Raw genomic sequence first — 26,469 nt, 5'->3', positions numbered from 1 at the left:
TTGCCACCCTGCATTGCTGTCTTGTCAGGCATAGCTGGTTTTACAGAAGACTATGGATTTGAATCCTAGCTATACCTTCACTCTGACCTTTTATCTCAATGACATACCTATTACCAATGAAACGTCCTCCTAAATGGTTTGAAGCAATGCTCCTTTTCTCGAAAAGAAATAGACAGGCAGAAGGTTCAAGAAAAATACTTGCATCTGCTGAGGCTCAAACTCATAACCGTGACATCAATTTACTGCATACTGCTGTATAAATACAACACGCTAACCGAATGCACCACAGGATCCATTAACAACATTCTCACTGATCACCATATTTTGCTCAAACAGAGCTGTACGATATTCAGACCAAGTAATTATCAATGTTCATATGCCTGGCTAGCTCAGTCGGTAGAGCATGAGACTCTTAATCTCAGGGTCGTGGGTTCGAGCCCCACGTTGGGGGAATCTTTTCTCTTCCGAAGCACGAACTCACTTTGCAAACAGCCATCCGCTTGGACATTCAAGCAGGCTTGCCACCCTGCATTGCTGACTTGTCAGGCATAGCTGGTTTTACAGAAGACTATGGATTTGAATCCTAGCTATACCTTCACTCTGACCTTTTATCTCAATGACAGACCTATTACCAATGAAACGTCCTCCTAAATGGTTTGAAGCCATGCTCCTTTTCTCGACAAGAAATAGACAGGCAGAAGGTTCAAGAAAAATACTTGCATCTGCTGAGGCTCAAACTCACAACCGTGACATCAATTTACTGCATACTGCTGTATAAGTACAACACGCTAACCGAATGCACCACAGGATCCATTAACAACATTCTCACTGATCACCATATTTTGCTCAAACAGAGCTGTACGATATTCAGACCAAGTAATTATCACTGTTGAGGTGCCTGGCTAGCTAAGTCGGTAGAGCATGAGACTCTTAATCTCAGGGTCGTGGGTTCGAGCCCCACGTTGGCTGAATCTTTTCTCTTCCGAAGCACGAACTCACTTTGCAAACAGCCATCCGCTTGGACTTTCGAGCAGGCTTGCCACCCTGCATTGCTGTCTTGTCAGGCATAGCTGGTTTTACAGAAGACTATGGATTTGAATCCTAGCTATACCTTCACTCTGACCTTTTATCTCAATGACATACCTATTACCAATGAAACGTCCTCCTAAATGGTTTGAAGCAATGCTCCTTTTCTCGACAAGAAATAGACAGGCAGAAGGTTCAAGAAAAATACTTGCATCTGCTGAGGCTCAAACTCACAACCGTGACATCAATTTACTGCATACTGCTGTATAAGTACAACACGCTAACCGAATGCACCACAGGATCCATTAACAACATTCTCACTGATCACCATATTTTGCTCAAACAGAGCTGTACGATATTCAGACCAAGTAATTATCACTGTTGAGGTGCCTGGCTAGCTCAGTCGGTAGAGCATGAGACTCTTAATCTCAGGGTCGTGGGTTTGAGCCCCACGTTGGGCTAATCTTATCTCTTCCGAAGCACGAACTCACTTTGCAAACAGCCATCCGTTTGGACATTCGAGCAGGCTTGCCACCCTGCATTGCTCACTTGTCAGGCATAGCTGGTTTTACAGAATACTATGGATTTGAATCCTAGCTATACCTTCACTCTGCCCTTTTATCTCAATGACAGACCTATTACCAATGAAACGTCCTCCTAAATGGTTTGAAGCAATGCTCCTTTTCTCGACAAGAAATAGACAGGCAGAAGGTTCAAGAAAAATACTTGCATCTGCTGAGGCTCAAACTCACAACCGTGACATCAATTTACTGCATACTGCTGTATAAGTACAACACGCTAACCGAATGCACCACAGGATCCATTAACAACATTCTCACTGATCACCATATTTTGCTCAAACAGAGCTGTACGATATTCAGACCAAGTAATTATCACTGTTGAGGTGCCTGGCTAGCTCAGTCGGTAGAGCATGAGACTCTTAATCTCAGGGTCGTGGGTTCGAGCCCCACGTTGGGTGAATCTTTTCTCTTCCGAAGCACGAACTCACTTTGCAAACAGCCATCCGCTTGGACTTTCGAGCAGGCTTGCCACCCTGCATTGCTGTCTTGTCAGGCATAGCTGGTTTTACAGAAGACTATGGATTTGAATCCTAGCTATACCTTCACTCTGACCTTTTATCTCAATGACATACCTATTACCAATGAAACGTCCTCCTAAATGGTTTGAAGCAATGCTCCTTTTCTCGAAAAGAAATAGACAGGCAGAAGGTTCAAGAAAAATACTTGCATCTGCTGAGGCTCAAACTCATAACCGTGACATCAATTTACTGCATACTGCTGTATAAATACAACACGCTAACCGAATGCACCACAGGATCCATTAACAACACTTTCACTGATCACCATATTTTGCTCAAACAAAGCTGTACGATATTCAGACCAAGTAATTATTAATGTTGATATGCCTGGCTAGCTCAGTCGGTAGAGCATGAGACTCTTAATCTCAGGGTCGTGGTTTCGAGCCCCACGTTGGGTGAATCTTTTCTCTTCCGAAGCACGAACTCACTTTGCAAACAGCCATCCGCTTGGACATTCGAGCAGGCTTGCCACCCTGCATTGCTGACTTGTCAGGCATAGCTGGTTTTACAGAAGACTATGGATTTGAATCCTAGCTATACCTTCACTCTGACCTTTTATCTCAATGACATACCTATTACCAATGAAACGTCCTCCTAAATGGTTTGAAGCAATGCTCCTTTTCTCGACAAGAAATAGACCGGCAGAAGGTTCAAGAAAAATACTTGCATCTGCTGAGGCTCAAACTCATAACCGTGACATCAATTTACTGCATACTGCTGTATAAATACAACACGCTAACCGAATGCACCACAGGATCCATTAACAACACTTTCACTGATCACCATATTTTGCTCAAACAAAGCTGTACGATATTCAGACCAAGTAATTATTAATGTTGATATGCCTGGCTAGCTCAGTCGGTAGAGCATGAGACTCTTAATCTCAGGGTCGTGGGTTCGAGCCCCACGTTGGGTGAATCTTTTCTCTTCCGAAGCACGAACTCACTTTGCAAACAGCCATCCGCTTGGACATTCGAGCAGGCTTGCCACCCTGCATTGCTGACTTGTCAGGCATAGCTGGTTTTACAGAAGACTATGGATTTGAATCCTAGCTATACCTTCACTCTGACCTTTTATCTCAATGACAGACCTATTACCAATGAAACGTCCTCCTAAATGGTTTGAAGCAATGCTCCTTTTCTCGACAAGAAATAGACCGGCAGAAGGTTCAAGAAAAATACTTGCATCTGCTGAGGCTCAAACTCACAACCGTGACATCAATTTACTGCATACTGCTGTATAAGTACAACACGCTAACCGAATGCACCACAGGATCCATTAACAACATTCTCACTGATCACCATATTTTGCTCAAACAGAGCTGTACGATATTCAGACCAAGTAATTATCACTGTTGAGGTGCCTGGCTAGCTCAGTCGGTAGAGCATGAGACTCTTAATCTCAGGGTCGTGGATTCGAGCCCCACGTTGGGTGAATCTTTTCTCTTCCGAAGCACGAACTCACTTTGCAAACAGCCATCCGCTTGGACATTCGAGCAGGCTTGCCACCCTGCATTGCTGTCTTGTCAGGCATAGCTGGTTTTACAGAAGTCTATGGATTTGAATCCTAGCTATACCTTCACTCTGACCTTTTATCTCAATGACATACCTATTACCAATGAAACGTCCTCCTAAATGGTTTGAAGCAATGCTCCTTTTCCCGACAAGAAATAGACAGGCAGAAGGTTCAAGAAAAATACTTGCATCTGCTGAGGCTCAAACTCATAACCGTGACATCAATTTACTGCATACTGCTGTATAAGTACAACACGCTAACCGAATGCACCACAGGATCCATTAACAACACTTTCACTGATCACCATATTTTGCTCAAACAGAGCTGTACGATATTCAGACCAAGTAATTATTAATGTTGAGATGCCTGGCTAGCTCAGTCGGTAGAGCATGAGACTCTTAATCTCAGGCTCGTGGTTTCGAGCCCCACGTTGGGTGACACTTTTCTCTTCCGAAGCACGAACTCACTTTGCAAACAGCCATCCGCTTGGACTTTCGTGCAGGCTTGCCACCCTGCATTGCTGACATGTCAGGCATAGCTGGTGTTACAGAAGACTATGGATTTGAATCCTAGCTATACCTTCACTCTGACCTTTTATCTCAATGACATACCTATTACCAATGAAACGACCTCCTAAATGGTTTGAAGCAATGCTCCTTTTCTCGACAAGAAATAGACAGGCAGAAGGTTCAAGAAAAATACTTGCATCTGCTGAGGCTCAAACTCACAACCGTGACATCAATTTACTGCATACTGCTGTATAAGTACAACACGCTAACCGAATGCACCACAGGATCCATTAACAACATTCTCACTGATCACCATATTTTGCTCAAACAGAGCTGTACGATATTCAGACCAAGTAATTATCACTGTTGAGGTGCCTGGCTAGCTCAGTCGGTAGAGCATGAGACTCTTAATCTCAGGGTCGTGGATTCGAGCCCCACGTTGGGTGAATCTTTTCTCTTCCGAAGCACGAACTCACTTTGCAAACAGCCATCCGCTTGGACATTCGAGCAGGCTTGCCACCCTGCATTGCTGTCTTGTCAGGCATAGCTGGTTTTACAGAAGACTATGGATTTGAATCCTAGCTATACCTTCACTCTGACCTTTTATCTCAATGACAGACCTATTATCAATGAAACGTCCTCCTAAATGGTTTGAAGCAATGCTCCTTTTCTCGACAAGAAATAGACAGGCAGAAGGTTCAAGAAAAATACTTGCATCTGCTGAGGCTCAAACTCACAACCGTGACATCAATTTACTGCATACTGCTGTATAAGTACAACACGCTAACCGAATGCACCACAGGATCCATTAACAACACTTTCACTGATCACCATATTTTGCTCAAACAGAGCTGTACGATATTCAGACCAAGTAATTATCACTGTTGAGGTGCCTGGCTAGCTCAGTCGGTAGAGCATGAGACTCTTAATCTCAGGGTCGTGGCTTCGAGCCCCACGTTGGGCGAATCTTTTCTCTTCCGAAGCACGAACTCACTTTGCAAACAGCCATCCGCTTGGACATTCGAGCAGGCTTGCCACCCTGCATTGCTGACTTGTCAGGCATAGCTGGTTTTACAGAAGACTATGGATTTGAATCCTAGCTATACCTTCACTCTGACCTTTTATCTCAATGACAAACCTATTACCAATGAAACGTCCTCCTAAATGGTTTGAAGCAATGCTCCTTTTCTCGACAAGAAATAGACAGGCAGAAGGTTCAAGAAAAATACTTGCATCTGCTGAGGCTCAAACTCACAACCGTGACATCAATTTACTGCATACTGCTGTATAAGTACAACACGCTAACCGAATGCACCACAGGATCCATTAACAACATTCTCACTGATCACCATATTTTGCTCAAACAGAGCTGTACGATATTCAGACCAAGTAATTATCACTGTTGAGGTGCCTGGCTAGCTCAGTCGGTAGAGCATGAGACTCTTAATCTCAGGGTCGTGGATTCGAGCCCCACGTTGGGTGAATCTTTTCTCTTCCGAAGCACGAACTCACTTTGCAAACAGCCATCCGCTTGGACATTCGAGCAGTCTTGCCACCCTGCATTGCTGTCTTGTCAGGCATAGCTGGTTTTACAGAAGACTATGGATTTGAATCCTAGCTATACCTTCACTCTGACCTTTTATCTCAATGACATACCTATTACCAATGAAACGTCCTCCTAAATGGTTTGAAGCAATGCTCCTTTTCCCGACAAGAAATAGACAGGCAGAAGGTTCAAGAAAAATACTTGCATCTGCTGAGGCTCAAACTCATAACCGTGACATCAATTTACTGCATACTGCTGTATAAGTAAAACACGCTAACCGAATGCACCACAGGATCCATTAACAACACTTTCACTGATCACCATATTTTGCTCAAACAGAGCTGTACGATATTCAGACCAAGTAATTATTAATGTTGAGATGCCTGGCTAGCTCAGTCGGTAGAGCATGAGACTCTAAATCTCAGGCTCGTGGTTTCGAGCCCCACGTTGGGTGACACTTTTCTCTTCCGAAGCACGAACTCACTTTGCAAACAGCCATCCGCTTGGACATTCGAGCAGGCTTGCCACCCTGCATTGCTGACTTGTCAGGCATAGCTGGTTTTACAGAAGACTATGGATTTGAATCCTAGCTATACCTTCACTCTGACCTTTTATCTCAATGACATACCTATTACCAATGAAACGTCCTCCTAAATGGTTTGAAGCAATGCTCCTTTTCTCGACAAGAAATAGACAGGCAGAAGGTTCAAGAAAAATACTTGCATCTGCTGAGGCTCAAACTCACAACCGTGACATCAATTTACTGCATACTGCTGTATAAGTACAACACGCTAACCGAATGCACCACAGGATCCATTAACAACATTCTCACTGATCACCATATTTTGCTCAAACAGAGCTGTACGATATTCAGACCAAGTAATTATTAATGTTGAGATGCCTGGCTAGCTCAGTCGGTAGAGCATGAGACTCTTAATCTCAGGGTCGTGGGTTCGAGCCCCACGTTGGGTGAATCTTTTCTCTTCCGAAGCACGAACTCACTTTGCAAACAGCCATCCGCTTGGACATTCGAGCAGGCTTGCCACCCTGCATTGCTGACTTGTCAGGCATAGCTGGTTTTACAGAAGACTATGGATTTGAATCCTAGCTATACCTTCACTCTGACCTTTTATCTCAATGACAGACCTATTACCAATGAAACGTCCTCCTAAATGGTTTGAAGCAATGCTCCTTTTCTCGACAAGAAATAGACAGGCAGAAGGTTCAAGAAAAATACTTGCATCTGCTGAGGCTCAAACTCACAACCGTGACATCAATTTACTGCATACTGCTGTATAAGTACAACACGCTAACCGAATGCACCACAGGATCCATTAACAACATTCTCACTGATCACCATATTTTGCTCAAACAGAGCTGTACGATATTCAGACCAAGTAATTATCACTGTTGAGGTGCCTGGCTAGCTCAGTCGGTAGAGCATGAGACTCTTAATCTCAGGGTCGTGGATTCGAGCCCCACGTTGGGTGAATCTTTTCTCTTCCGAAGCACGAACTCACTTTGCAAACAGCCATCCGCTTGGACATTCGAGCAGGCTTGCCACCCTGCATTGCTGTCTTGTCAGGCATAGCTGGTGTTACAGAAGACTATGGATTTGAGTCCTAGCTATACCTTCACTCTGACCTTTTATCTCAATTACATACCTATTACTAATGAAACGTCCTCCTAAATGGTTTGAAGCAATGCTCCTTTTCTCGACAAGAAATAGACAGGCAGAAGGTTCAAGAAAAATACTTGCATCTGCTGAGGCTCAAACTCATAACCGTGACATCAATTTACTGCATACTGCTGTATAAGTACAACACGCTAACCGAATGCACCACAGGATCCATTAACAACACTTTCACTGATCACCATATTTTGCTCAAACAGAGCTGTACGATATTCAGACCAAGTAATTATTAATGTTGAGATGCCTGGCTAGCTCAGTCGGTAGAGCATGAGACTCTTAATCTCAGGCTCGTGGTTTCGAGCCCCACGTTGGGTGACACTTTTCTCTTCCGAAGCACGAACTCACTTTGCAAACAGCCATCCGCTTGGACATTCGAGCAGGCTTGCCACCCTGCATTGCTGACTTGTCAGGCATAGCTGGTTTTACAGAAGACTATGGATTTGAATCCTAGCTATACCTTCACTCTGACCTTTTATCTCAATGACAGACCTATTACCAATGAAACGTCCTCCTAAATGGTTTGAAGCAATGCTCCTTTTCTCGACAAGAAATAGACCGGCAGAAGGTTCAAGAAAAATACTTGCATCTGCTGAGGCTCAAACTCACAACCGTGACATCAATTTACTGCATACTGCTGTATAAGTACAACACGCTAACCGAATGCACCACAGGATCCATTAACAACATTCTCACTGATCACCATATTTTGCTCAAACAGAGCTGTACGATATTCAGACCAAGTAATTATCACTGTTGAGGTGCCTGGCTAGCTCAGTCAGTAGAGCATGAGTCTCTTAATCTCAGGGTCGTGGGTTCGAGCCCCACGTTGGGTGAATCTTTTCTCTTCCGAAGCACGAACTCACTTTGCAAACAGCCATCCGCTTGGACATTCGAGCAGGCTTGCCACCCTGCATTGCTGACTTGTCAGGCATAGCTGGTTTTACAGAAGACTATGGATTTGAATCCTAGCTATACCTTCACTCTGACCTTTTATCTCAATGACAGACCTATTACCAATGAAACGTCCTCCTAAATGGTTTGAAGCAATGCTCCTTTTCTCGACAAGAAATAGACAGGCAGAAGGTTCAAGAAAAATACTTGCATCTGCTGAGGCTCAAACTCACAACCGTGACATCAATTTACTGCATACTGCTGTATAAGTACAACACGCTAACCGAATGCACCACAGGATCCATTAACAACATTCTCACTGATCACCATATTTTGCTCAAACAGAGCTGTACGATATTCAGACCAAGTAATTATCACTGTTGAGGTGCCTGGCTAGCTCAGTCGGTAGAGCATGAGACTCTTAATCTCAGGGTCGTGGATTCGAGCCCCACGTTGGGTGAATCTTTTCTCTTCCGAAGCACGAACTCACTTTGCAAACAGCCATCCGCTTGGACATTCGAGCAGGCTTGCCACCCTGCATTGCTGTCTTGTCAGGCATAGCTGGTTTTACAGAAGACTATGGATTTGAATCCTAGCTATACCTTCACTCTGACCTTTTATCTCAATTACATACCTATTACTAATGAAACGTCCTCCTAAATGGTTTGAAGCAATGCTCCTTTTCTCGACAAGAAATAGACAGGCAGAAGGTTCAAGAAAAATACTTGCATCTGCTGAGGCTCAAACTCATAACCGTGACATCAATTTACTGCATACTGCTGTATAAGTACAACACGCTAACCGAATGCACCACAGGATCCATTAACAACACTTTCACTGATCACCATATTTTGCTCAAACAGAGCTGTACGATATTCAGACCAAGTAATTATTAATGTTGAGATGCCTGGCTAGCTCAGTCGGTAGAGCATGAGACTCTTAATCTCAGGCTCGTGGTTTGGAGCCCCACGTTGGGTGACACTTTTCTCTTCCGAAGCACGAACTCACTTTGCAAACAGTCATCCGCTTGGACATTCGAGCAGGCTTGCCACCCTGCATTGCTGACATGTCAGGCATAGCTGGTGTTACAGAAGACTATGGATTTGAATCCTAGCTATACCTTCACTCTGACCTTTTATCTCAATGACAGACCTATTACCAATGAAACGTCCTCCTAAATGGTTTGAAGCAATGCTCCTTTTCTCGACAAGAAATAGACTGGCAGAAGGTTCAAGAAAAATACTTGCATCTGCTGAGGCTCAAACTCACAACCGTGACATCAATTTACTGCATACTGCTGTATAAGTACAACACGCTAACCGAATGCACCACAGGATCCATTAACAACATTCTCACTGATCACCATATTTTGCTCAAACAGAGCTGTACGATATTCAGACCAAGTAATTATCACTGTTGAGGTGCCTGGCTAGCTCAGTCGGTAGAGCATGAGTCTCTTAATCTCAGGGTCGTGGGTTCGAGCCCCACGTTGGGTGATTCTTTTCTCTTCCGAAGCACGAACTCACTTTGCAAACAGCCATCCGCTTGGACATTCGAGCAGGCTTGCCACCCTGCATTGCTGACTTGTCAGGCATAGCTGGTTTTACAGAAGACTATGGATTTGAATCCTAGCTATACCTTCACTCTGACCTTTTATCTCAATGACAGACCTATTACCAATGAAACGTCCTCCTAAATGGTTTGAAGCAATGCTCCTTTTCTCGACAAGAAATAGACAGGCAGAAGGTTCAAGAAAAATACTTGCATCTGCTGAGGCTCAAACTCACAACCGTGACATCAATTTACTGCATACTGCTGTATAAGTACAACACGCTAACCGAATGCACCACAGGATCCATTAACAACATTCTCACTGATCACCATATTTTGCTCAAACAGAGCTGTACGATATTCAGACCAAGTAATTATCACTGTTGAGGTGCCTGGCTAGCTCAGTCGGTAGAGCATGAGACTCTTAATCTCAGGGTCGTGGATTCGAGCCCCACGTTGGGTGAATCTTTTCTCTTCCGAAGCACGAACTCACTTTGCAAACAGCCATCCGCTTGGACATTCGAGCAGGCTTGCCACCCTGCATTGCTGTCTTGTCAGGCATAGCTGGTTTTACAGAAGACTATGGATTTGAATCCTAGCTATACCTTCACTCTGACCTTTTATCTCAATTACATACCTATTACTAATGAAACGTCCTCCTAAATGGTTTGAAGCAATGCTCCTTTTCTCGACAAGAAATAGACAGGCAGAAGGTTCAAGAAAAATACTTGCATCTGCTGAGGCTCAAACTCATAACCGTGACATCAATTTACTGCATACTGCTGTATAAGTACAACACGCTAACCGAATGCACCACAGGATCCATTAACAACACTTTCACTGATCACCATATTTTGCTCAAACAGAGCTGTACGATATTCAGACCAAGTAATTATTAATGTTGAGATGCCTGGCTAGCTCAGTCGGTAGAGCATGAGACTCTTAATCTCAGGCTCGTGGTTTGGAGCCCCACGTTGGGTGACACTTTTCTCTTCCGAAGCACGAACTCACTTTGCAAACAGTCATCCGCTTGGACATTCGAGCAGGCTTGCCACCCTGCATTGCTGACATGTCAGGCATAGCTGGTGTTACAGAAGACTATGGATTTGAATCCTAGCTATACCTTCACTCTGACCTTTTATCTCAATGACAGACCTATTACCAATGAAACGTCCTCCTAAATGGTTTGAAGCAATGCTCCTTTTCTCGACAAGAAATAGACAGGCAGAAGGTTCAAGAAAAATACTTGCATCTGCTGAGGCTCAAACTCACAACCGTGACATCAATTTACTGCATACTGCTGTATAAGTACAACACGCTAACCGAATGCACCACAGGATCCATTAACAACATTCTCACTGATCACCATATTTTGCTCAAACAGAGCTGTACGATATTCAGACCAAGTAATTATCACTGTTGAGGTGCCTGACTAGCTCAGTCGGTAAAGCATGAGACTCTTAATCTCAGGGTCGTGGATTCGAGCCCCACGTTGGGTGAATCTTTTCTCTTCCGAAGCACGAACTCACTTTGCAAACAGCCATCCGCTTGGACTTTCGAGCAGGCTTGCCACCCTGCATTGCTGACATGTCAGGCATAGCTGGTGTTACAGAAGACTATGGATTTGAATCCTAGCTATACCTTCACTCTGACCTTTTATCTCAATGACATACCTATTGCCAATGAAACGTCCTCCTAAATGGTTTGAAGCAATGCTCCTTTTCTCGACAAGAAATAGACAGGCAGAAGGTTCAAGAAAAATACTTGCATCTGCTGAGGCTCAAACTCACAACCGTGACATCAATTTACTGCATACTGCTGTAAAAGTACAACACGCTAACCGAATGCACCACAGGATCCATTAACAACATTCTCACTGATCACCATATTTTGCTCAAACAGAGCTGTACGATATTCAGACCAAGTAATTATCACTGTTGAGGTGCCTGGCTAGCTCAGTCGGTAGAGCATGAGACTCTTAATCTCAGGGTCGTGGATTCGAGCCCCACGTTGGGTGAATCTTTTCTCTTCCGAAGCACGAACTCACTTTGCAAACAGCCATCCGCTTGGACATTCGAGCAGGCTTGCCACCCTGCATTGCTGTCTTGTCAGGCATAGCTGGTTTTACAGAAGACTATGGATTTGAATCCTAGCTATACCTTCACTCTGACCTTTTATCTCAATTACATACCTATTACTAATGAAACGTCCTCCTAAATGGTTTGAAGCAATGCTCCTTTTCTCGACAAGAAATAGACAGGCAGAAGGTTCAAGAAAAATACTTGCATCTGCTGAGGCTCAAACTCATAACCGTGACATCAATTTACTGCATACTGCTGTATAAGTACAACACGCTAACCGAATGCACCACAGGATCCATTAACAACACTTTCACTGATCACCATATTTTGCTCAAACAGAGCTGTACGATATTCAGACCAAGTAATTATTAATGTTGAGATGCCTGGCTAGCTCAGTCGGTAGAGCATGAGACTCTTAATCTCAGGCTCGTGGTTTGGAGCCCCACGTTGGGTGACACTTTTCTCTTCCGAAGCACGAACTCACTTTGCAAACAGTCATCCGCTTGGACATTCGAGCAGGCTTGCCACCCTGCATTGCTGACATGTCAGGCATAGCTGGTGTTACAGAAGACTATGGATTTGAATCCTAGCTATACCTTCACTCTGACCTTTTATCTCAATGACAGACCTATTACCAATGAAACGTCCTCCTAAATGGTTTGAAGCAATGCTCCTTTTCTCGACAAGAAATAGACTGGCAGAAGGTTCAAGAAAAATACTTGCATCTGCTGAGACTCAAACTCACAACCGTGACATCAATTTACTGCATACTGCTGTATAAGTACAACACGCTAACCGAATGCACCACAGGATCCATTAACAACATTCTCACTGATCACCATATTTTGCTCAAACAGAGCTGTACGATATTCAGACCAAGTAATTATCACTGTTGAGGTGCCTGACTAGCTCAGTCGGTAAAGCATGAGACTCTTAATCTCAGGGTCGTGGATTCGAGCCCCACGTTGGGTGAATCTTTTCTCTTCCGAAGCACGAACTCACTTTGCAAACAGCCATCCGCTTGGACATTCGAGCAGGCTTGCCACCCTGCATTGCTGTCTTGTCAGGCATAGCTGGTTTTACAGAAGACTATGGATTTGAATCCTAGCTATACCTTCACTCTGACCTTTTATCTCAATGACATACCTATTACCAATGAAACGTCCTCCTAAATGGTTTGAAGCAATGCTCCTTTTCTCGACAAGAAATAGACAGGCAGAAGGTTCAAGAAAAATACTTGCATCTGCTGAGGCTCAAACTCATAACCGTGACATCAATTTACTGCATACTGCTGTATAAGTACAACACGCTAACCGAATGCACCACAGGATCCATTAACAACACTTTCACTGATCACCATATTTTGCTCAAACAGAGCTGTACGATATTCAGACCAAGTAATTATTAATGTTGTGATGCCTGGCTAGCTCAGTCGGTAGAGCATGAGACTCTTAATCTCAGGCTCGTGGTTTCGAGCCCCACGTTGGGTGACACTTTTCTCTTCCGAAGCACGAACTCACTTTGCAAACAGCCATCCGCTTGGACTTTCGAGCAGGCTTGCCACCCTGCATTGCTGACATGTCAGGCATAGCTGGTGTTACAGAAGACTATGGATTTGAATCCTAGCTATACCTTCACTCTGACCTTTTATCTCAATGACATACCTATTACCAATGAAACGTCCTCCTAAATGGTTTGAAGCAATGCTCCTTTTCTCGACAAGAAATAGACAGGCAGAAGGTTCAAGAAAAATACTTGCATCTGCTGAGGCTCAAACTCACAACCGTGACATCAATTTACTGCATACTGCTGTAAAAGTACAACACGCTAACCGAATGCACCATAGGATCCATTAACAACACTCTCACTGATCACCATATTTTGCTCAAACAGAGCTGTATGATATTCAGACCAAGTAATTATCACTGTTGAGGTGCCTGACTAGCTCAGTCGGTAAAGCATGAGACTCTTAATCTCAGGGTCGTGGATTCGAGCCCCACGTTGGGTGAATCTTTTCTCTTCCGAAGCACGAACTCACTTTGCAAACAGCCATCCGCTTGGACATTCGAGCAGGCTTGCCACCCTGCATTGCTGTCTTGTCAGGCATAGCTGGTTTTACAGAAGACTATGGATTTGAATCCTAGCTATACCTTCACTCTGACCTTTTATCTCAATGACATACCTATTACCAATGAAACGTCCTCCTAAATGGTTTGAAGCAATGCTCCTTTTCTCGACAAGAAATAGACAGGCAGAAGGTTCAAGAAAAATACTTGCATCTGCTGAGGCTCAAACTCATAACCGTGACATCAATTTACTGCATACTGCTGTATAAGTACAACACGCTAACCGAATGCACCACAGGATCCATTAACAACACTTTCACTGATCACCATATTTTGCTCAAACAGAGCTGTACGATATTCAGACCAAGTAATTATTAATGTTGTGATGCCTGGCTAGCTCAGTCGGTAGAGCATGAGACTCTTAATCTCAAGCTCGTGGTTTCGAGCCCCACGTTGGGTGACACTTTTCTCTTCCGAAGCACGAACTCACTTTGCAAACAGCCATTCGCTTGGACTTTCGAGCAGGCTTGCCACCCTGCATTGCTGACTTGTCAGGCATAGCTGGTGTTACAGAAGACTATGGATTTGAATCCTAGCTATACCTTCACTCTGACCTTTTATCTCAATGACAGACCTATTACCAATGAAACGTCCTCCTAAATGGTTTGAAGCAATGCTCCTTTTCTCGACAAGAAATAGACTGGCAGAAGGTTCAAGAAAAATACTTGCATCTGCTGAGGCTCAAACTCACAACCGTGACATCAATTTACTGCATACTGCTGTATAAGTACAACACGCTAACCGAATGCACCACAGGATCCATTAACAACATTCTCACTGATCACCATATTTTGCTCAAACAGAGCTGTACGATATTCAGACCAAGTAATTATCACTGTTGAGGTGCCTGACTAGTGTAAGAAAAACTTTTATGCTCATATATGCTTGAAGCCAAGATAGGCCTTTATATCTATGCATTAGCTTTTAGTAACAAAAGGCATAGCAAATGAACTTATATTACTAGTGTGTTTGCAGTATGTTGCACAACCTGCTTCTGGCATGCCATACTAATGTTTCCACATACAGCCAAGAAAACAGGAACTGGGTCAACCGCAGAGGTCTAAGGGACTTCATCTTGTGATGACATATCTGCTGATGGCTGGAAGACACACACACACACACACACCACCCACGCACATTCACACTCAAACACAGAGAACCACACACACCGCATTAATACCTAATAGAGCTTCTAGGGATCCTAAGCTTATGAACATTGTGCACCCGCGGCAGTTGGGAAATTCAAAACAGACATTAAGCAAGGGACATTCTTCAACAACAATGGTGGACCAATAAGCATGGACTACGCCCGGACCAGAGCCAACCAGAGGACCAGGACTTCAAAGAATCAACCTACTTTCTGTACTGTATATAATCTGTAATCAACCTGTTTTAGGGGCTCTCTTCTTTTAGCTCACTCGGAGTTCTTAGACGGAGCCCGCATGCGCAGTACCAAATATATTTACTCTGAATAAACTGCTGATTGTTAAACTTTAACTCCTCGTCTGAGTCGATCCTTGACCGACTCGCTCACCTGTGCACCTCACCTTTTATCAACAGAACTTTGGTAGCAGAGGATGGTTTACTAAAGACCCATAAAACGTGAGAGTGCGGGAGCGAATTGGTGAAAGGACGGCTCAAGGAGACAGACGAGCCAATTCGGGGGAGGACAAATTCTGCTCAACTCGGGGAACTGATCTCTGGTCGACCACTAAAAAGGTAAGCAAAACCTGTTAAAACAAACTTTGCACATTGTCGTATAGTCCAACACCAAATTTAAGATCAGTAATACCGAGTGTGAGTATGAATTTTGTGTAAATTTATTACTAAATTTCACCAAGCAGTGAAGTAAACATATCTGGTAAAATACAATGTTAGACGTTGTATGTACAATTAAGATGAAACAGGCTTAATTTTTATTGTTTGTAAAATTAAGATGAAACAGGCTTAATTTTTATTGTTTGTAAAATTAAGATGAAACAGGCTTAATTTGTATTGTTTGTAAAATTAAGATGAAACAGGCTTAATTTTATTGTTTGTAAAATTAAGATGAAACAGGCTTAATTTTTAGTGTTTGTAAAATTAAGATGAAACAGGCTTAATTTGTATTGTTTGTAAAATTAAGATGAAACAGGCTTAATTTTATTGTTTGTAGAATTAAGATGAAACAGGCTTAATTTTATTGTTTGTAAAATTAAGATGAAACAGGCTTGGTTTTATTGTTTGTAAAATTAGGATGAAACAGGCTTAATTTTATTGTTTGTAAAGTTAAGATGAAACAGGCTTAATTTTATTGTTTGACAATTAGGATGAAACAGGCTTAATTGTATTGTTTGTAGACTAAGTGTACCTAGGGTGAAACAGACCTAGAAGAGATACTATTCAGACAGTTCGGCAGCGTTCCGATGAGGAATAGATCTGTGTTATGTACAATTAGGATGAAACAGGCTTAATTGTATTGTTTGTAGACTAAGTGTACCTAGGGTGAAACAGACCTAGAAGAGATACTATTCAGACAGTTCGGCAGCGTTCCGATGAGGAATAGATCTGTGTTATGTACAATTAGGATGAAACAGGCTTAAGTTGTGCACCTAGGGTGAAACAGACCTAGAAGAGATACTATTCAGACAGTTCGGCAGCGTTCCGATGAGGGATAGATCTGTGTTTTGAATATGACCAACAGATTCGGTAATACAAGGACAAGGTAATTTACATACCATAACTTAGCTCATGACTGGTTAAATGTGTTGTAAAGTTGCTACCTGAGTTCAAAGGGGTATGCGAATGAGGCATATTGTTAATTGATTAGCAAACCAACAGACTGGCTGTGACCGGTGAGGTTTTAACTGTACACAGCGTTTCACAAGGTTTTAATTGGGTCTTATGTCTCGTTCAACTCTGAGTATATGACGGAGGAGCTCTGAGTTAAGACAGAGTACGAGTAATTGTTTCTCCAAGAATACATCGCTGTCTCAAGGCAGTGACGGGCTAAGTATATTCAGATAGTCACAATTATTTCATCACCATGGCAGCTTCGCAATCTCCAAAACTGAAATTTAACGAGTATCTAGACCAGCGGGTGCAGGAAAGGGCAGGGGGAAAGGTACAGTGGAAAGAGTGTAAGAAGGTGTGGGAAGGGTTAAAGTTGAAGTGGACACAGGCAGGTTATCTGGTAGGGGGAACACCAACCAGGGTTCAGCTGAACACAATGGAAGGAGAGCTAAGAGAGGGGAAGCAGAGTGCAAGGGACAGCGAAGTAGACCTAAATAAACAATACGTATTTAGGAAGGAAGGGACTAAGCAGAGAGAGACAGCAGAGGCTGAGTTGAAAATAGGCACTTGGGCTATCGAGGAGATCCGAAGATACCAAATGACAAAAAAAAGCGGAAGTAATGGCAGTAGTCACTGACATAAAAGAGGGAGGAGACCCCACAACCCCACCAGCCAACCCAGACGAAGGACAACCACCCAACCAGCGCCTCTATCCAAACCTGCCAGAAGAATACAGACCCCCACCCTACTCGCCTCCCTCAGCCTCACCACCAGCTACTATACAGGCCCCTGTATTAACTGTGAGAGGGGGTGTGGTGAAGGGGGAAGTGGCAGTACGCCTGATGGAGGGAACAATCGATGTTGTGGATCTGGAGCCCCCTGGCGTTCTCTACTCCATGGACACTGGGAATTTGGGTTCCCCTGGAGGACGATCAACAAGCAACCCATTTATTTTTTCTGAGGAGCCAAGACTGCTGTCACGGCTCACTCCGAACCCCAGGACACAGGAAGAACCACTGGGGAACAATGACTTTCAGATATCGGGATCTTTTTCACATCAAAGAACTACAGCTCTCAGCAGGATCATATGAACACTCAGTTTGGGGACAGAGGGGAGCCACAAAAGGGATGGATGACCTCTGGCGTTCCCATGATGGAAGATTAGTAGCACCAGCTAATCTCTGCCCAGAACTGATTCGAGAAGCGCACGGCCTGACACATGAGGGAAAACTGAAGACCCTACAAAAATTTCTTATGTATGGTGGCATCCATACATGAAGGAAATGACTGACTTGTTTTGCGACAGTTGCACTATCTGTGGAAATTACAACCCGAAGAAACCATACCAAACACCAATGGGTCATTACCCGGTACCCAATGCCTGTTTTCAAGACATCAGCATAGATTACACAGACATGGGAGCAGAGCAAGTGAAAGGGGGAAAGAGGTATTTGCTAGTAATGGTAGACAGATTCTCCAAATGGGTAGAAGCAATCCCAACAGCCAAAGAGGATGCGAAGTCTGTCATTAAGTGGCTACAAACGGAACTCATACCTAGGTATGGGGTCCCGCGACAAATCAGATCCGACAATGGGTCCCACTTCTCCAATCAACACCTGAGACAGGTTGAGGAGAGGTTTGGTATTACACACAAATTCGGTTCGGTGTATAAGCCGCAATCGCAGGGACTTGTGGAACGCTGTAACCAAACTTTGAAGGCTAAGATAGCTAAGGTTTGTGCAGGGACAAAATTGACGTGGGTGGAAGCCCTGCCCCTGGCACTGATGGCCATGAGGTCCTCACCAGGTGCAGGGACACATCTTTCACCCCATGAAATAATGACAGGCCGAGTGATGCCTGGGCCGCCAAGAGAGGGAGGTCATATGCCCCCTCTTGATGTCCACCAGATAGGAATGTCTGACTATGTAAAAAAACTGACCGAATTATCTGCAGCTCTCTCCATACAGATACACCGTGTCGCAGAGGGGGAGCTGACGGATGACCAGGGACAACCAAGGGTAAAGGTTGGAGACTGGGTAAGGATCAAGGTCCACAAAAGAAAGTGGGCAGATCCCAGGTGGAATGGACCGTACGAAGTGAAGGAAGTTACTTCACACTCAGTCCAGGTCAAAGGTAAATCGGGCGCACCTTGGCACCACCTGACTCACTGTACACCAGCACCAGCACCTGACAGAACACTGACTGAAGTCAGAAGCGACTTGATCGCATCTAATTCGGCTACAAATTCGGTACGACCTGACAACTGAAGAATGTGGAGGCGACTCCACTCCTCAGGTGCCAGGGAGGGCCACCCATGGTCTAGACAACAGAGAACGCCGATGTTCTCTTCCAATGTTTGTACTGTTTATGATAACCTCAGGTTGCATAGTGGGAATAATGCTTTGGGCTTTTGAACACATGGCTAATAATGTGGTCAAGATATCTGATGGCGCCAACTCTACCTCTAACGCTAGTATGCCCAGGCACATAGTACGCAAAAGACACATTGAACCTATTAACCAAAATTGCACCACAAACCAGGTTAGAAGCACCACCTTATGTGTACCCGCTAATGTAACCACCACCATTACACTGTCTTGGGGGTTATTGGGAAAAGCTAGGAATGGCCAGGGAGGGCATGCTCTGGAATACACCAGATTTAACTGGTATATGACAAAAGGGGGGTTTCAGGAGTGGTCATGGAAGAGCCTGGTCGCTGAGACTGGTCCTGACTGGTCCAGTTATTCATCAGGACAAGCAGTTCTTATCTGGCGGAAAAGATTGTCACTGACTAGGACTAAATTGCGTAATTGGGGTTTATCACTAATTATCCGACCAGGTACTGGGACGGGTTGTCAGGATTTTATATTAGCACCACATGTAGAATCTAGCAAGGATCTACTCTACTGGCCAGTAAAAATCTGCATTACACAGCAGGCTCAGCCCTCTGCTATTACTGACCGGTTTACTGTTTTAACATCTAAGGGAAAGGGCGATTGGGGTCCTATTAATATGGTCACCACTCCTACCACCCCTGATGATACCATTCTTACTGCCACCGGAATCTCAGGTTTCAATAACAATTGGCTACTATTGACCGAACAAGCAGCTAACATGACCCTGCAAAGCTGTGTAGTTTGCATGGGAGCTAGGCCATTGCTCCGCATAGTCCCAGCCGCTATTAGCGGAGACTGTCTATTGCCCCTTATGAACAAAGACAACCCACCTGAGAAATGTTCACAGTGGGACACTGTTTATCCGGTAGTCACCACGGTGGTCAAGAAACCGATATTTTCCTCCAGTGTGGCAAGAGCTAATTTTACATGCATAAACATGATAGGTGGAGGGACAAGGTTGGGTAAGCTCCCTGATAGTTGGTGCTGGTACACTCACATGCTTACGGCAAATTTTAAACCAGTGTCTAGAGCTGATGTGTGGTGGTGGTGTGGAGGTAATAGGCTGTTGTCACGATTCCCTCCTGACTCATCTGGTTTATGTGCCCTAGTGTCTTTGCTCCTTCCCATTACAGTCCATCCCATGAGTGTGTCTGAACTCATGTCCCAAGTGGAAGAGGCGAAGTTGAGCCGACCCAAGCGAGAGGTGCACCCCACTGATGAGAACCCGACCTACATTGATGCTATTGGGGTACCCAGAGGGGTGCCGGATAAGTATAAGTTAGTGAATCAAGTCAATGCAGGACTTGAATCGTCCATATGCTGGTGGTGCACCGTTAATAAAAATGTTGATCGGATAAATTATATCCATTTTAATGTACAACGTTTAGGCAACTGGACTCAGCAAGGGTTTGAGGCAGTCCATGGTCAACTATCAGCTACCAGCCTTATGGCTTTCCAGAATCGTATCGCTGTAGACATGCTGTTGGCAGAAAAGGGAGGTGTTTGCTCCATGTTTGGGGAACACTGTTGCACGTTCATTCCTAACAATACGGCCTCTGATGGTAGTCTGACAGTAGCACTAGAGGGACTGAGGACTTTGAATGGTAAAATGAAGTCCCACTCCGGCATCGACTCCTCTATGTGGGATTCTTGGATGAATGTGTTTGGCAAATATAAAACCTTGATTTCCTCAATCCTAGTTTCTATCTCCGTCTTTGCAGCAGTTCTTGTTCTGTGTGGTTGCTGCTGCATACCATGCATACGATCCTTAATAGATAGGCTCATTACCAAAGCCATTGACCCCCATAGCACGGCGCAGATGTTCCCATTATTGGGCCCAGAGGATGTTTATGACGACCTAGGGACGGAAGCAGAGTTCATAAGTATGGACTGTGCTGTTGACTGATTGGTCACGTCTCTGAAGAGACGTGAAGAGAGGGAATAATCAAAACTTTTCTCTGAAAAGTTTCTTTCCAGACAGTTAGTCACGTCTAGGAAGACGTGAAGAGAGGGATTTGTAAGAAAAACTTTTATGCTCATATATGCTTGAAGCCAAGATAGGCCTTTATATCTATGCATTAGCTTTTAGTAACAAAAGGCATAGCAAATGAACTTATATTACTAGTGTGTTTGCAGTATGTTGCACAACCTGCTTCTGGCATGCCATACTAATGTTTCCACATACAGCCAAGAAAACAGGAACTGGGTCAACCGCAGAGGTCTAAGGGACTTCATCTTGTGATGACATATCTGCTGATGGCTGGAAGACACACACACACACACACACCACCCACGCACATTCACACTCAAACACAGAGAACCACACACACCGCATTAATACCTAATAGAGCTTCTAGGGATCCTAAGCTTATGAACATTGTGCACCCGCGGCAGTTGGGAAATTCAAAACAGACATTAAGCAAGGGACATTCTTCAACAACAATGGTGGACCAATAAGCATGGACTACGCCCGGACCAGAGCCAACCAGAGGACCAGGACTTCAAAGAATCAACCTACTTTCTGTACTGTATATAATCTGTAATCAACCTGTTTTAGGGGCTCTCTTCTTTTAGCTCACTCGGAGTTCTTAGACGGAGCCCGCATGCGCAGTACCAAATATATTTACTCTGAATAAACTGCTGATTGTTAAACTTTAACTCCTCGTCTGAGTCGATCCTTGACCGACTCGCTCACCTGTGCACCTCACCTTTTATCAACACTAGCTCAGTCGGTAAAGCATGAGACTCTTAATCTCAGGGTCGTGGATTCGAGCCCCACGTTGGGTGAATCTTTTCTCTTCCGAAGCACGAACTCACTTTGCAAACAGCCATCCGCTTGGACATTCGAGCAGGCTTGCCACCCTGCATTGCTGTCTTGTCAGGCATAGCTGGTTTTACAGAAGACTATGGATTTGAATCCTAGCTATACCTTCACTCTGACCTTTTATCTCAATGACATACCTATTACCAATGAAACGTCCTCCTAAATGGTTTGAAGCAATGCTCCTTTTCTCGACAAGAAATAGACAGGCAGAAGGTTCAAGAAAAATACTTGCATCTGCTGAGGCTCAAACTCATAACCGTGACATCAATTTACTGCATACTGCTGTATAAGTACAACACGCTAACCGAATGCACCACAGGATCCATTAACAACACTTTCACTGATCACCATATTTTGCTCAAACAGAGCTGTACGATATTCAGACCAAGTAATTATTAATGTTGTGATGCCTGGCTAGCTCAGTCGGTAGAGCATGAGACTCTTAATCTCAGGGTCGTGGATTCGAGCCCCACGTTGGGTGAATCTTTTCTCTTCCGAAGCACGAACTCACTTTGCAAACAGCCATCCGCTTGGACATTCGAGCAGGCTTGCCACCCTGCATTGCTGTCTTGTCAGGCATAGCTGGTTTTACAGAAGACTATGGATTTGAATCCTAGCTATACCTTCACTCTGACCTTTTATCTCAATTACATACCTATTACTAATGAAACGTCCTCCTAAATGGTTTGAAGCAATGCTCCTTTTCTCGACAAGAAATAGACAGGCAGAAGGTTCAAGAAAAATACTTGCATCTGCTGAGGCTCAAACTCATAACCGTGACATCAATTTACTGCATACTGCTGTATAAGTACAACACGCTAACCGAATGCACCACAGGATCCATTAACAACACTTTCACTGATCACCATATTTTGCTCAAACAGAGCTGTACGATATTCAGACCAAGTAATTATTAATGTTGAGATGCCTGGCTAGCTCAGTCGGTAGAGCATGAGACTCTTAATCTCAGGCTCGTGGTTTGGAGCCCCACGTTGGGTGACACTTTTCTCTTCCGAAGCACGAACTCACTTTGCAAACAGTCATCCGCTTGGACATTCGAGCAGGCTTGCCACCCTGCATTGCTGACATGTCAGGCATAGCTGGTGTTACAGAAGACTATGGATTTGAATCCTAGCTATACCTTCACTCTGACCTTTTATCTCAATGACAGACCTATTACCAATGAAACGTCCTCCTAAATGGTTTGAAGCAATGCTCCTTTTCTCGACAAGAAATAGACTGGCAGAAGGTTCAAGAAAAATACTTGCATCTGCTGAGGCTCAAACTCACAACCGTGACATCAATTTACTGCATACTGCTGTATAAGTACAACACGCTAACCGAATGCACCACAGGATCCATTAACAACATTCTCACTGATCACCATATTTTGCTCAAACAGAGCTGTACGATATTCAGACCAAGTAATTATCACTGTTGAGGTGCCTGACTAGCTCAGTCGGTAAAGCATGATACTCTTAATCTCAGGGTCGTGGATTCGAGCCCCACGTTGGGTGAATCTTTTCTCTTCCGAAGCACGAACTCACTTTGCAAACAGCCATCCGCTTGGACATTCGAGCAGGCTTGCCACCCTGCATTGCTGTCTTGTCAGGCATAGCTGGTTTTACAGAAGACTATGGATTTGAATCCTAGCTATACCTTCACTCTGACCTTTTATCTCAATGACATACCTATTACCAATGAAACGTCCTCCTAAATGGTTTGAAGCAATGCTCCTTTTCTCGACAAGAAATAGACAGGCAGAAGGTTCAAGAAAAATACTTGCATCTGCTGAGGCTCAAACTCATAACCGTGACATCAATTTACTGCATACTGCTGTATAAGTACAACACGCTAACCGAATGCACCACAGGATCCATTAACAACACTTTCACTGATCACCATATTTTGCTCAAACAGAGCTGTACGATATTCAGACCAAGTAATTATTAATGTTGTGATGCCTGGCTAGCTCAGTCGGTAGAGCATGAGACTCTTAATCTCAGGCTCGTGGTTTCGAGCCCCACGTTGGGTGACACTTTTCTCTTCCGAAGCACGAACTCACTTTGCAAACAGCCATCCGCTTGGACTTTCGAGCAGGCTTGCCACCCTGCATTGCTGACATGTCAGGCATAGCTGGTGTTACAGAAGACTATGGATTTGAATCCTAGCTATACCTTCACTCTGACCTTTTATCTCAATGACATACCTATTACCAATGAAACGTCCTCCTAAATGGTTTGAAGCAATGCTCCTTTTCTCGACAAGAAATAGACAGGCAGAAGGTTCAAGAAAAATACTTGCATCTGCTGAGGCTCAAACTCACAACCGTGACATCAATTTACTGCATACTGCTGTAAAAGTACAACACGCTAACCGAATGCACCATAGGATCCATTAACAACACTCTCACTGATCACCATATTTTGCTCAAACAGAGCTGTACGATATTCAGACCAAGTAATTATCACTGTTGAGGTGCCTGACTAGCTCAGTCGGTAAAGCATGAGACTCTTAATCTCAGGGTCGTGGATTCGAGCCCCACGTTGGGTGAATCTTTTCTCTTCCGAAGCACGAACTCACTTTGCAAACAGCCATCCGCTTGGACATTCGAGCAGGCTTGCCACCCTGCATTGCTGTCTTGTCAGGCATAGCTGGTTTTACAGAAGACTATGGATTTGAATCCTAGCTATACCTTCACTCTGACCTTTTATCTCAATGACATACCTATTACCAATGAAACGTCCTCCTAAATGGTTTGAAGCAATGCTCCTTTTCTCGACAAGAAATAGACAGGCAGAAGGTTCAAGAAAAATACTTGCATCTGCTGAGGCTCAAACTCATAACCGTGACATCAATTTACTGCATACTGCTGTATAAGTACAACACGCTAACCGAATGCACCACAGGATCCATTAACAACACTTTCACTGATCACCATATTTTGCTCAAACAGAGCTGTACGATATTCAGACCAAGTAATTATTAATGTTGTGATGCCTGGCTAGCTCAGTCGGTAGAGCATGAGACTCTTAATCTCAAGCTCGTGGTTTCGAGCCCCACGTTGGGTGACACTTTTCTCTTCCGAAGCACGAACTCACTTTGCAAACAGCCATTCGCTTGGACTTTCGAGCAGGCTTGCCACCCTGCATTGCTGACTTGTCAGGCATAGCTGGTGTTACAGAAGACTATGGATTTGAATCCTAGCTATACCTTCACTCTGACCTTTTATCTCAATGACATACCTATTACCAATGAAACGTCCTCCTAAATGGTTTGAAGCAATGCTCCTTTTCTCGACAAGAAATAGACAGGCAGAAGGTTCAAGAAAAATACTTGCATCTGCTGAGGCTCAAACTCACAACCGTGACATCAATTTACTGCATACTGCTGTATAAGTACAACACGCTAACCGAATGCACCACAGGATCCATTAACAACACTTTCACTGATCACCATATTTTGCTCAAACAGAGCTGTACGATATTCAGACCAAGTAATTATCACTGTTGAGGTGCCTGGCTAGCTCAGTCGGTAGAGCATGAGACTCTTAATCTCAGGGTCGTGGCTTCGAGCCCCACGTTGGGCGAATCTTTTCTCTTCCGAAGCACGAACTCACTTTGCAAACAGCCATCCGCTTGGACATTCGAGCAGGCTTGCCACCCTGCATTGCTGACTTGTCAGGCATAGCTGGTTTTACAGAAGACTATGGATTTGAATCCTAGCTATACCTTCACTCTGACCTTTTATCTCAATGACAAACCTATTACCAATGAAACGTCCTCCTAAATGGTTTGAAGCAATGCTCCTTTTCTCGACAAGAAATAGACAGGCAGAAGGTTCAAGAAAAATACTTGCATCTGCTGAGGCTCAAACTCACAACCGTGACATCAATTTACTGCATACTGCTGTATAAGTACAACACGCTAACCGAATGCACCACAGGATCCATTAACAACATTCTCACTGATCACCATATTTTGCTCAAACAGAGCTGTACGATATTCAGACCAAGTAATTATCACTGTTGAGGTGCCTGGCTAGCTCAGTCGGTAGAGCATGAGACTCTTAATCTCAGGGTCGTGGATTCGAGCCCCACGTTGGGTGAATCTTTTCTCTTCCGAAGCACGAACTCACTTTGCAAACAGCCATCCGCTTGGACATTCGAGCAGTCTTGCCACCCTGCATTGCTGTCTTGTCAGGCATAGCTGGTTTTACAGAAGACTATGGATTTGAATCCTAGCTATACCTTCACTCTGACCTTTTATCTCAATGACATACCTATTACCAATGAAACGTCCTCCTAAATGGTTTGAAGCAATGCTCCTTTTCCCGACAAGAAATAGACAGGCAGAAGGTTCAAGAAAAATACTTGCATCTGCTGAGGCTCAAACTCATAACCGTGACATCAATTTACTGCATACTGCTGTATAAGTAAAA

General features: G+C 44.0%; 3 non-coding genes across 3 annotated transcripts; all 3 read left to right on the top strand.

The window, feature by feature from the left end:
- Nucleotides 1–1,932: 1,932 nt before the first annotated feature.
- trnak-cuu (transfer RNA lysine (anticodon CUU)) lies at nucleotides 1,933–2,005 on the top strand. The gene has a single exon. It is a non-coding gene; the product is annotated as a tRNA-Lys (tRNA).
- Nucleotides 2,006–2,968: 963 nt separating this feature from the next.
- On the top strand, nucleotides 2,969–3,041 carry trnak-cuu (transfer RNA lysine (anticodon CUU)). Its single transcript has one exon. It is a non-coding gene; the product is annotated as a tRNA-Lys (tRNA).
- Nucleotides 3,042–6,594: 3,553 nt separating this feature from the next.
- On the top strand, nucleotides 6,595–6,667 carry trnak-cuu (transfer RNA lysine (anticodon CUU)). Its single transcript has one exon. It is a non-coding gene; the product is annotated as a tRNA-Lys (tRNA).
- Nucleotides 6,668–26,469: the final 19,802 nt, after the last annotated feature.

The sequence above is a fragment of the Salvelinus fontinalis genome, unplaced genomic scaffold, assembly GCF_029448725.1.
Source record: "Salvelinus fontinalis isolate EN_2023a unplaced genomic scaffold, ASM2944872v1 scaffold_0316, whole genome shotgun sequence".
Lineage (NCBI taxonomy): Eukaryota > Metazoa > Chordata > Actinopteri > Salmoniformes > Salmonidae > Salvelinus > Salvelinus fontinalis.
This window is presented reverse-complemented; position numbering and strand designations above follow the sequence as displayed.